Source organism: Felis catus, chromosome B3, assembly GCF_018350175.1.
Source record: "Felis catus isolate Fca126 chromosome B3, F.catus_Fca126_mat1.0, whole genome shotgun sequence".
Taxonomy (NCBI): Eukaryota; Metazoa; Chordata; class Mammalia; order Carnivora; family Felidae; genus Felis; species Felis catus.
The window spans coordinates 24,785,737-24,798,811 of NC_058373.1; the positions used below are offsets into that span (position 1 = coordinate 24,785,737).

At 41.1% G+C, this 13,075-nt stretch overlaps 1 long non-coding RNA gene across 1 annotated transcript in view; it reads right to left on the reverse strand.

Moving 5' to 3' along the window:
• Positions 1-6,100: 6,100 nt before the first annotated feature.
• LOC123385841 overlaps positions 6,101-13,075 on the reverse strand; it is a 29,247-nt gene continuing 22,272 nt past the window's right edge. Inside the window, exons 2-3 of the long non-coding RNA XR_006598979.1 lie at positions 8,847-8,957; positions 6,101-8,555 (exon numbers count right to left, since the gene is read on the reverse strand). This is a non-coding gene — a long non-coding RNA (uncharacterized LOC123385841). The remainder of the gene's footprint in view (positions 8,556-8,846; positions 8,958-13,075) is intronic.

Genomic DNA, 13,075 nt, shown 5'->3' on the forward strand with positions numbered 1-13,075 from the left:
TGCACGGGGGCAGGAGGGGCAGGCTTAGATCGCTTCTCCTTAGGTGATCCTCTTCAGGAGGGGCCCCTCTTCCGTGGGCCTCTCGTCTGCGCTTGGCTCCGGGGACTCCGTTCTGCTAATCCTGCTAATCCTCTGGCGGTTTTCTCACAATCTTTGTTTTAAAGTCTATTTTTTTTCCAGTATAAGAATTTTTCCAGTATAAGAATTGCTACTCCAACTTTCTTTTGACATCTATTTGCAAGACAGATGTTTCCACATCTCCTCATTTTTGATATGCAGGTGGCTTAAGGTGTAATATGAGTGCCTTGTAGGCAGCATATGGGTCTTATTTTTTACCCATTCTGTCACCCTATGTCTTTTGATTGGAGTGTTTAGTCTATGTCTTTTTATTGCAGCATTTAGTCCATTTAATTCAGAGCAATTATTGATAAATATGTATTTATTGCCATTTTATTACTTGTTTTGTGGTTGTTTCTGAAGATTTTCTCTGATCCTTTCTTGTCTTTCTCTCATAATTTCCTGGTTTTCTTTAGTGATGTATTTAATGATATTGGATTTATTTTCTTCATTCTTTCCATATTTATTAGTGGTTTTGATTTATGGTTACCATTAGGTTTGTACATAACATCATCTGCGTATAGCAGTCTATATTAAGTTAAGTCATTTAAGTAAACCCATTATTTACTCCTCTTCTCCCCACATTTTAGGTCTATGTTGTTATATTTTATATCCTTTTATTTTGTGAGTTCCTTGACTGATTTTTGACAATTCTTTTTTTTTTTTTCCTGTTACTGTGTTCCCTAAATTTATGCTGTCATTTCTGGTCTCTCCTTTTCACTCAAGAGTCCCCTGTAATATTTTTTGAAAGACTGGCTTAGTGGTCCTGAGATCCTTACCTTCACTTTCAATCTACATGTGTCTTCAGGTCTGAAGTGAGTCTCTTGTAGGCAGCATATAGATGGGTCTTGTTTTATTAACCAGTCACCCTATGTCTTTTTATTGGAGCATTTAGCTAATTTATATTTATATTTACATTACAATTAAAGTAATTTTTGATAGTCGTGTACTTATTGCCACTCCGTTACTTGATTTGTGGTTGTTTTTGTAGTTCTTCTTTATTTTTTTTTCTTCCTTTGCTCTTTTCTTCTGTGATTTGATGAATTTCTTTAGTGTCTGCTTGGATCCCTTTATCTTTATTTTCTGCTTGGATCCCTACTCTATTCTGAATGTATCTCTTATAGGTTTTTGACTGGTGCTTACCATTAGGTTCATATATAGTATCTTATGTGTATAGCCATCTATACTAAGTTGATGGTCACTTGTGCTTGAACCTATTCCAAGAGCACCAAATTTTTACTTCTTTCACACGTTATATGCATATGATGTCACACTTTACGTATTTTTATTTTGTGAATCCTTTGAGTGATTTGTAGATATAATTGACTTTACTGATTTTGTGTTTGACCACCATACTTGTTTCATAAGTGATTAACCTACTTTAATTATGTCTTTATGTACCTGTGAATTTTTTCTTCATAATTTTATTTCTTCTGATTATGGTCTCTTCTTTCTACTCAAAGAATTCCTTTTAATATTTCTTGTAAGGCTGGTTTAGTGGTGATGAACTCCTTTAACTTTTGTTTGTCTGGGGAAACTCTTTATCTCTCCTTCTATTCTGAATGATAAAATTTCTTTGTAGATTATTGTTGATTGCAGGTTTTTTCCTATCAGTACTTTGAATATATCATGCCACTCCCTTCTGGCATGCAAAGTTTCTGCTGAAATATCAGCTGATAGCCTTATGGGGTTTCCCTTGTATGTAACTGTATTATTTTCTTTTGTTGCTTTTTTAAATTCTCTTTTTATCACTACTGCTCACCATTTTAATTATTATGTGTCTTGATGTGGACCTCTGTGGGTTAATTTTGTTGGAGGTTCTCTGTTGCAGGCTGGATCTGGATGTCTGTTTCCTTTCCCAGTGTAAGAAAGTTTTCAGCTATTATTTCTTCATGTGCATTCTGCCACCTCTTCTCTATCTTCTCCTTCTGGGATACCTATAATTTGAATGCTATTATGTTTGATGATGTCACTGATGAATAATTGCCAGAACTATCCTAGGCCTTTTCTTTGCTGTCACTGTCCTCATGGTAGTCTCCTTGATGAGGCTGCAAGAATTGTGGGACCAGAGGCCAACTCAGCTCCTGCCAGTTGACCCTACTTCACATGGATACTTGTGCACAGGACACTTCACACTAGTGGTTGGCAATGGATCCATTTTGCCAATTTTTCCTTCATTGACATCTTGATTGCCTAACTTGGTACAGTGTCAGTTTGGACAAATGTCCTTCACTCCTGTAATTAACACTTCCCAAAAAACTGCTGAGCCAGTTAACTACCAGTCTTTTCTTTATATCAACTTGCTTTTCTACTTGAATATTCTTTTTTAAAAAAAGCAATGCTATGGTTGCAAATGGAAGCTAACACACTCAAATAAAAAACATCATTATAGTCCCTAAAATTATCCCTGTGCCAGCAGCAGGATGCACACCCCACTTTGGGAAATGGTAGCAGGCAATTGTCTGACCCTTCTCTGATATTCTTAATCTTTTAAGAGAGCTCTTTTGAGTGAAAAGAAAAAAAATCATGGATTCCCCTAGATTATGATTGTTCTTTCAGTATCTGCCAATTGAGAATATGTATAAAGACCTAGATACTACTAATTCAGAATGAATTGACACTGCATTAGTGACAACAGCTGTGCATGAAAACCAGAAGGGCCATGGTAAGAAGACACACCTCTTCCATCTACCGGGGTCCTGGCATGCTAACTAATGTGAAGTCCCTTTGAAACTCTGTGGCTTCCTGGGATATTCAGCACATAGTTTCTTCCCTGACTTGGAAGAAAGAGCCAAGCCTCTTTCTCATTATGTGAATGTAAGCATTTTTGTCATCTAGCTGGTTTGGGGTTCTCTGGTCTGTGAAATGCAGGTTAGAACCCCTGTTACTTCTTACCTCACAGATATTGTTTTTGTGAGTATAAAATTAAATACTGTTGTTGAAAGAAAAAGGAAATATTCTTAAATGGAAAAATGTATAAATATAACCCTTTCCATAAAATATCAGGAGAAAACTGGGACTCTGGAGAAAAAAAGGAAAGAGAAAATATGAATGGGGCAAGAAGAGAAAGGCCAACAATAATGAAGATACTGACCACAAGGGTACTCCATGATCTGCAGCCCTTGGCTCTAATGGGACTTGGTTGCTATCCTGCTGTCTCATTTATAGTCACCAGCCAAGTAGCATGAGGAGTAAAGAGGCCATATGACTGGGTGTGACTTGGAGAAAACCCAGCAGTTTTGGCTTTGGGGCTTTGGCCAGGCACTGAAAGGTAGAGCTTGGAGACAGGGGGGCTTCTATTCAGGCCTCTTTTTGTTACTGGGGAAATGGTCTGGGCTACCTGTTGGGTCCCTTTTCCTCCTTTATTAGTACTCACTAGGACTGGCTGCACTGCAGTTGGTGGGAGGAAGAAAGAAAAGGTCAGAGACCTGGAGGAGAGGGGAGAGAGCCCTACTTACCAGGAGGTGGGGGTTCGGGTGGGAGAGGGCTCTTCACTCTTCTTCCCAGCTCCCAAGAACAAAGAAAGGCACCAGAATATCACCCTTCCTTTGTGTCTTCTGCTCCATTTAAATTGTTCACTCCTTTGGAAGGCTGAATTTTGTCTGCTTGAGCTTGAATTTCATAAAAGCCCCTTTTGCCTAGGAGAACTAAATAACCATGGGTGAGCAATTCTTAGTATTATAGGAACTGGGACCAAAAATGACTTTGTAATAATAGGAAGAGACAATCAGGCAGGCAGGGAGGACCTTATAAATAGCTTATAAAGCTGAAGTGAGTTTAACTTTTAAACCCCCCTAAGCCTCTCTGATTCATAATAGTGACAATGTAACAGTGTCCAGGTGCTCCAATACAAAACAAATAAAAAACAATATCCTTTCTTGATTTTTTTAAATTTTTAGTTCAACAGATCAAAAATAAGTAAAACCTGAACTTCCTGAGTTTCCATATTGAAGGCAAAATTCCCTTTAGAAAAATTCTATACTGAACCAATAGTGTGACACTGATTAAAATGGAGGCTCTTCTGGGAAAATGCAGAAAGCAGCAAATTTGCTATCCTGATGTCATCATTACTAGGAAGCATTTCTTGAGCTTCTCCACAAACAGTGGGAGCATTGGGCAGAGGGCATGGAGATGAATCATGAGCTTTACATTTCTGGACTAAGATAGGCTATGCTCCCACAACCAAGCAATGAGTAAACAGAATAGTGGATTGAGTCACATCAGTGCCCTTGATATATTTTATAGGTTTTCTATTTTGGGTTAGCCAAAAAGGCAGCAGGGCATTTTTTTTAAGCCATCACCCATTTCCTTAAATCTACATTTCAGGTGCCAGGATGAGAAGGATGGGAGTTTTGGGGCAGGGCTGCCCAGGGGAGAGACTTTAAGGGAGCCACGCTGTACCTTTAGTGGGGCAAGAGTCTGAGTACTCAGAATTTTGGATGCTCCCATATTTTCTCTGTGGCATGTAGATCTTTGTGACTTTGTTGTCAGGCTTCCTGTGTGTTGTCTAGGAAGACTGACTAGGAAAAAGGATTGTGGATATTTTTGTTTGTTTCTATGATAAGAATCTGATAGATATTTATCTTTTACATTTCAGCTGAGTGCATCAGGTGCCCCTTGAGGAGCTGGGGAAGTTGAATGACTGCTACTGTTTTTGGGATCTGTCCATCACTGGATAAGAGTCTTAAGACCCACGAGTAACTTTTTCAAAGCCAAGTTCTGAGACTTTCCATAAAGTAGCCTCCTAGACCCCCCACCAGCTCTGTCCCAGGACTCAGCACCCATGGACTAGAGCCTGGGGGAGCTTGTAGATTTCTGAAAGGGATGGAAGGTTCATGGGAGTGTCTCATTCTTCATTCTCTTTCTCTGTCAGCTTGTGACAATTAGGGAAGCTGAGCAGCTTTCTGTGCAAGCTGTGATGCCTTTAGGGCCATAAACACCCCTTAATCAGAACTCTCAGTGTCCCTGCACAAAGGACACTAGTTCCAGAGTCTGATGTGGGGTTTGTACGTGGCTTCTGGAGATCTGGGGCATCATCTCTGCATTCTTCCAAGAGTCCAGTTTGCTGGCTGGCTGGCCACAGGTAAATTCAAGAAGTATGTGTGGATTGGATGACACATAGTTTCTTAGGGTTATGATCTGGGTGATTTGTGGTGTGTGTGTTTAAATGTGGGTGTGGGTGAACACATGTAGAAGTGTGGTTGTGCATGAGTATAAGATGGGGCATGGTTGAGACAGTGGCTGCACCAAAATGTACTTTTATTTCTCTTCTTGGAGCTATCCAGAAAGCCTGAATTCTCCTCCCACAATTAGGTGCAGTTAAGTCTTCTGCAGACAGTGCAACATTCTAGAATGTGGCCATGAGGAGGTGAGGAGAAATCCCAGGGCTAATAGCTTTACTTCCAGCACATCTTTCTTGGCCTATGAGCCTCCAGCCTGATGCTGAGTATGTTCTATGTTTGGCTCAGAACAGCAGCAGGCCTGGGGAGGCTGATGCCTGCAGCTAAGTCAGATGTGCCTCATCCCATTTAACAGGCCTCAAGGATGAGGCACTTGACACTTGCCTCTTTTCTGTGGCTCTCTTCTGGTGTTCTAGGGAGGCCACTGATCCAGAAAGTATGTGTGATTGTGGGGTCCTTGGGATGTTGTTCTCCATTCTGAAAGTCCTAATTTTCCTCCTCAGGATAATTTGTGCCCCAAGCAGCTGAGCTGATACAGGTCCTGATGTATCCTGGCTGACACATCAGGCCAGGGATAATTCCCAGCACAGGACATAAGAGAACGTTAGAGCTGGAAACTAAAAGGCTGTCCTGTCCATGGAGCTGAATGTGCAGTCTCTGTGCTCAGCAGTTGTGCTGCCCTCACACTGGCTGCTTGGAAGTGCCATTGTTCTCTTTCTAGCAATTTCTGAGAAGGCAGATTTTTGGCCTTTCATTGGAGGAGGAGTATTAGGGGCAGCTCAGTTACACTCCATTGATTTTTTTAATTTGCTTTTATTGAAGTATAATTACATACAGTATTATATTAGTTTCAGGTGTACAATATAGTGATTCAACAATTCTATACATTACTCAGTGCTCATCACAATAAGTATACTCTTATTACCCTTTATTTCAGCCATCCCCCATACCCACTTCCTGCCTGACAACCACCAGCTTCCCAGTCTTTGTCATTACTTTTGCCCCCTCAGAGCCACTGGAAGGAGATCCAAGGCCTAGCCCTACCCAATGAGGCACCTCATCTTCCTTCCACATCTGTACCCAGACTTGTTGACAGCACAGAACCCTCTTCTCCATTAGCAGTTGCCTTTTAAACCAACAAAATCACAACAAAACACAAACTTAGAGCCATTCTTGACCCCTCCTTTCCCTGTCATCTTCACCTATGTCCCTCTCCAAACACACTAGAATGAAGCAATGTTGCTATAGTCATTTACTGGATCATCATATCTGGATAATGATTTGAGAGGTAAGTCACATGAGCAGCATATTTAGAAATAGGTATTTAGTAAATATGATAGTTTAAAAATTAACAAAAATGCATCCTAAACCAAAAGCAGAAGAAGGGCTAAGGGAAAGGAGGGGGTTGCTGGGTACATCCCAGAGCTTGTACCTGTCCCAGACCTTGCCCTGATCACCTACATATGTCACTGCCCCAATCTCAGGGCCATCACTGTCCCTATGGAAAAAAGGAAGCTGGTTCCACATCACACAGTTTAGAAAGGAGGAGCCTTAGCTGTATTGTTGCTGCTCCCTGGAATTCTGAAATCTACTTGTGGAATCTGATTTGAATGTCACCACATCACTGCCTATTTCTGGAGAAGCACCAGGATTGCTGTAGACTACAGCTGTGTTTATTAAACTACATGTTGTAAACTAATCACTTTGTTGAAAGACAGGTGCTGACTCACCAGGTCTGGGGAGGGTGTGAGGTTCTGCATGGTTGACAAGCTCCCAGTCTAGGCAATGCTGCAGGCCCACAGGACCCACTATGCAGGGAGTTCCTCAATGTGAGCTGCACCTAGGACCATCTGGAGGTGTTTCAAAAACCATGGTGCCCAAGCTGTACCTCCTTATCCAACTATATCTGAATATAATGTTGCCAAGAGTCATGAGCTTTTAAAGTTCCATAGGTGATTTTCAATGTGCAATTGAAGTCATGAGCCAGAACTCTAGAGTTTTGTTAAGATATTTTACATTACTGATATAAAAACCAGAAAACAAACAAACAACCCCCCTTCTATTTGGAGAATCATGGAATATCCAATTTTGAAGATATTCTGATTCTCATCCCCTAGTGTGCAGGTCAGAGCTGGTCCTGGCATCAAAGTCTGGGCAACTGGTCTCTGATTGCAATTTTTACAACTATGAGCTATCACTCCTGGAAAAACCTTTAATTTCTGTTTTTTGTGCCCTTTAAACATGTGATGTTGGACAAAAAGAACTTTAAGCCATTCTAAGCTCCAGTAATTCCCAATTTCTATATTATTGGCAAGTCTGTACTCCTATGCCCTCATCCAGAGCAACCTTGGAGGAATTCATACATCCGAAGTTTTTATTATACTTGGGGCCCTGGAGTCCTTCAAGGGCTGCACGCATTCTAGAAGACCTAATCTTGTTAGCCAATCTCACCATCCTACCTATCAGTCCCCTTTCTCTCCCTACCCTCAAAACACACTCCAGGCTTTTGTCTAAACCATTAGTAGGAAAATATTACTATAATGCAGTCTCTGATGACACAGGGCATCTGTTTTGATGCTGACATCTATTGTCTATTTTTATTTCTATCTATCCCTTCTGTGCCAAAATAAAGAAGTCAAACCCCTTAGAACTGGAGACTTTTGAGCTGCAAGGGACTGTAGCATTGAGCTGATTCAAATGTGGATTATTTAGGTGAGGTTCTCAGAGGTCACATGGCTCCTGATGGCAGGGCCTGGGCAGTTATGGGCTCTGGGTTTTCTGCCACAGCTCTTTCCAGTGCATCAGGTTGCCTATGCATCCCCAGCCAAGCAGAACCTGAGAGCCATCAACAGCCACACCACCTCAGGGATCTATCTTAGAAATATGGTAAGTGCAAAGCCATGTAGATACATGGAGGACACCTGGACACCTGGAGGACACTTAGAGGGGTACCAAGGGTGTCCTAGAGGGTGAGAAGGAATCCAGGAGTGAAAATTCAACTGTCTCCAACTTGCTGCACTGCAGGCTCATTCACAGTCTCTGGCAGCCAGGCTTGCTAAACAGAAGGAGTCTGGGGTCACAGCACAGAAAATTCTGTGGGAAATGAATCAACTGTGGAATTTCCACAGAATGGATGATGTGCCAGCTGGCATCAATCAGACACCAAGCAGACACAGGCAATGTTCTAAGAGCTTCACAGGCATTCATCCCTTGGTCCTCTTGATGATACTTTCAGGTTAGCTATTTTTTCTTCCAGTCCTTTTGAGATATAATTGATATATAGCACTGTATAAGTTAAAAGTCCATAGCATAATGTCTTGACTTAGATATTGAAGTCAGTGCTATTTTTAAGTCTCATGTTATACATGGGGAATCTGAGGCTAAAAGGTGTTCATTAACTGGTCCAGGGTTGCAGCACTGGGAATGACCTTGGACAGACCAATGCCCAAGTCCCCTACTTAATAGTTACATTCAGCACAGGTGAGTCATGGAACTGCTTTTCTCAGAGTTTAGCACCAGGAGGACAAGACTGGACACAAAAAAAATTACCTGAATTCCAAGGTAGCCTCGTGTAAGCACCAACTTGAATGGAGTATGCCATCAGTGCAGGTGTGGGTGTCAAAGGCAGCACTGGGAGCTACTAACTCAATAGAGCAGCCACTGAGAAAATATAAAAGAGGCAGTTCAGTTAAGCCAAAGGCATTTCCTGGTCTTCTTATGGCAATTAGGGATTGCAGAGAAGCTGTACTGCCCAAGACACAAATAATCTCATTTCCATGAGGCTCAAGGGGCCAGAAGGCCACCACTTAGCTTGATGTTCTCAAGTATATGCATGCCAGGCCATTTGGAGGTAATCAGGTATTCAGGGAGTGAACATTTTACTAACTATGGAGAACCAGAAATGTACCTCTGCACAAAAAGGAAACCATTTGGAGCTACAGGCTTCCAGTGATGAAGTAGAGAAGCCATGGGGATAAAAAGTACAGCATAGGGAATATATAGTCTATGGTACTATAATAGCATTGTATGAGGACAGATAATAGCCACACTTGTGGTGAGTATAGTATAACATATGGCATTACTATGTTGTACACCTAAAACTAATGTAACATTGTGTGTCAACTATATTTCAATTAAAAAAAGAAAGGGAAACTATTTTTAGACAATTTCAGAAATAGGGAAGCCTCCAGTGTGGAGGAATCAGAAGCTTCTTACTGGGGCCACAATCTGTCAAGTAATAAAGGCCAAAGAAGCCTCCTCTTAAAGTGAACAAGAACAGAAATGGGCAATTCTGTCTTGGGCTTGAAGAGTCAACTTTCTTTTCTTTTGCTGAACCACTGAAGCAGAGTGAGAAAGACTGTTGAATCCATTCCAAGTAAACTTCACTGAATGCCAAGTGCACTCTTTCCACAACAAATTTTTTAAGTCAAGAAAATTACTTAGAAGCTCAAGTCAGTAGGTGTGTCAATCTGCTGTTGGTGGGCCCTTTAACCATTCATGGTTTCTGGCTGTTTTGTTTTGTTTTGTTTTTTTCCTTACTGTGTATGCTCCAGCACCATGAGAGGCATTCAATAAATAGTGTCATTTGCTATTAACTCCACTCAACAAAAGCCAGGTGAACAGTGAATAGCAAATGTGTCCTGTTATCAAAAAATTTTCTGGGGCGCCTGGGTGGCGCAGTCAGTTAAGCGTCCGACTTCAACCAGGTCACAATCTCGCGGTCCGTGAGTTCGAGCCCCGCGTCAGGCTCTGGGCTGATGGCTCGGAGCCTGGAGCCTGTTTCCGATTCTATGTCTCCCTCTCTCTCTGCCCCTCCCCCGTTCATGCTCTGTCTCTCTCTGTCCCAAAAATAAATAAACGTTGAAAAAAAAAATTAAAAAAAAATTTTTCCATTGTCTTAACTTAGGAAGCAGTTAATTTATGCCAGACAATATTCAACTGAGTGACAGATTACATGATTGAGATAACAAAACTATAGGAATTCAATGGAAAAAAACTGTTAAGAATGAATTCTGGCTTGAAAGGAATTCTGACTAGAGATGGGGTGAAAAGTCATGAAGAACAGGGAATAGCCCCATAAAATCCCATGAGGGTATGAGTGGAGCTCATTCTAGAGGAAGTAAACTCTTCAATCAGTGCAGACCAGGGGCTAAAGCTTGCAAGAGAGCCAAAGGGTCAAGTTAGGACTCAATACATTTCTGTATTGAAACTCTCCATCCTCAAAGGCAGCTGCTCAGGGTGTAATGTAAGAGATGGACTATTTCTTAACTGTGCATATCCCATTAATTTTATGCATCAACTTGGCTGGGCCACAGTACCCAGATATTTAGCCAAATGTCAGTCTAGATGTTGCTGGAAAAGTATTTTTGTTTGTTTTTAATGAGATTAGTATTTAAATCAGTAGACTGTGAGTAATGCAGATTACCCTTCTCAATGTGGATGGGCTTTATCCCATCAGTTGAAGACCATAAAGAGAAAAAATACTCCCCAAGCAAGAGGGAAATCTGTCTCCAGACTGCCTTTGGACTTGAACTGCAATGTCAACTCCTCCCTGGGTCTCCAGCTCATGATCAATCCTACAGATTTTGGACTTGTTAACCTCCACAATCATGTGAGCCAGCTTCTTAAAATAAGTCTCTCTCTCTCTCTCTCTCATCTCTCTCTCTCTCTCTCTCTCTCTCTCTCATTCTCCTCTTTTCTACCGATTCTGTTTCTCTGGAAAACCTGTTTCTCTGGAAAAACCATCCTGGGTGCAATGTCACTATCATCATGGTTCCAAATGTGTCCAGCAGGCAGAACATGTGGGATTCTGTCCTGACATCATGAAGCATTTTTGTATTTCATATAAAATAATGAAACATAGTGTGGGCTAAATAAGACACAATACATTTGGCTATATTTTATTTTATTTATTTATTTAATGTTGATTTATTTTGAAAGAGAGAGAGAGACAGAGCATGAACAGGGGAGGGGCAGAGAGAGAGAGGGAGATACAGAATCTGAAGCAGGCTCCAGACTCTGAACTGTAAGCACAGATCCCAACATAGACCTCAAACTCACGGGCCTTGAGATTATGACCTGAGCCAAAGTCTGACGCTCAACTGACTTAGCCACCCAGGTGCCTCTTTATTTTAATTCTCATAAGTAGTACTTAACCCCAAAGTTTCCAGAAAATGTATAGGAGAAATTTTAAATTTGAGGAAATTCTAGCCAATAACTTTAGTTTTGTTCTGATTAATTTGGAAAAAAAAAAAAGAATATGACCACATTTTCCTGGCAGACATTTTAATCTCCTTCACAGAAACCAGGGTTTGTTGAGAGCATGACTGAGGAGTGCTGAATTAGGACAGGTGCTCCCAAACTCATGGGGTTTCACCCAGCTTAAGGTCTGCAGAGCACCTGGGCAGGCAGGTGTTTTTAACCTCCCAGGTGATTGTGATGGGCAATCAGGAATGAGAAACCTTAGTTTCCAGGGCAACATCTGACTTTACCTCGTTAGGGAAGACCTTTACATGGAGCACTTCCCAGGACACCAGAGTCCTACAAGACATATTAGCAGCTAGGATAGGGCAAAAACTGGAGTGTGGAAAGAACCACCTTCCTTCCAATGAGAGGAGAAATGGGAGAGAAAGAGCTGACTCCATAAGAGTAGCCCACAGCCCTGCTGGGGCCAGGCATGGGCAAAAGAGCAGCTCACACTACACACCTGAGTTAATGATTAACCACCTTTCTCCCTAAATAAGTGCTTTTTCTTTGAAGATTTATTTTTTAGCGTATATTCTGGAAGTATTATAGAATAGTGATGATATTTAGTGATTTTTTAAGTGACTGCACATTTAAAAAGCCTTAAAGAAATGTTCATAAGTCCTTATTCCAAATAGTTCTCAGGAATTCAATCTTGGGTACAGAATCATTGCTCTAGCCCATATAGCTATATACCTCCTACTCCTGCCACATCCCGGAGTGAACTCTTCAACTACAGTCAACAGCAGTTCTATTTCACCCTAGGGGCACCTGGAGGAAGCACAATAAACTGGATTTGTGGGCAAGCAAAAACCTTGGAAAGTGGTGCTTCAGCAATACAATAAATCCCCCAGAGCAAATAAACAAGTTTACTTTCTGATAAATATTAGGGCAGCTTTTTCCTTGATACATGCAAAACAGTTTATTAATCATTTTTTTTCCACTTTTAGTAATTCCTCTGATGAGGGGTAGTAGGTTTATGCCATTAGATAACTGATATTTCACCCCAGAGTCTGGAGTCTGCTGTCTACCTGATGGGTTATAGAGCCCTTAGTGGATAGGTGAGTAGAAAGATAGAGGGGATGCTTGGATAGATGGATGAATGGATGGATAGATGGATGGATGGATGGATGGATGCATGGATACCCACACACATACATAAGAAGAAGTGGGATAGATAGATAGGCAGGTAGATAGAAAGATGAATGAATAGATAGCAGTTGTATGACCCATGAAGCACTTCATCTCCACATGATTTTATTTAATCATTACAATAACCCCCTTGAACAGATGTAGGTGTAATTATTTCTCTTGTAGTTTTGTAGATGAGAATAATGACATCTGTGTTAAGGAACTTGTACAAAATCACACTGCTTGCAAGAAGCAAAGCAAGGACTCAAAGAACTTGTTCTTTCTGGAGTGTTCTCAGGAAAGGAGTCCATGTCCTAAAACATATCTCTCCATCTCTTCCCAGATTATGTCAGCTACCAGTGAACCACGCAGTCAACATCAGCAGTGAGGTTTTCAAAGAAATG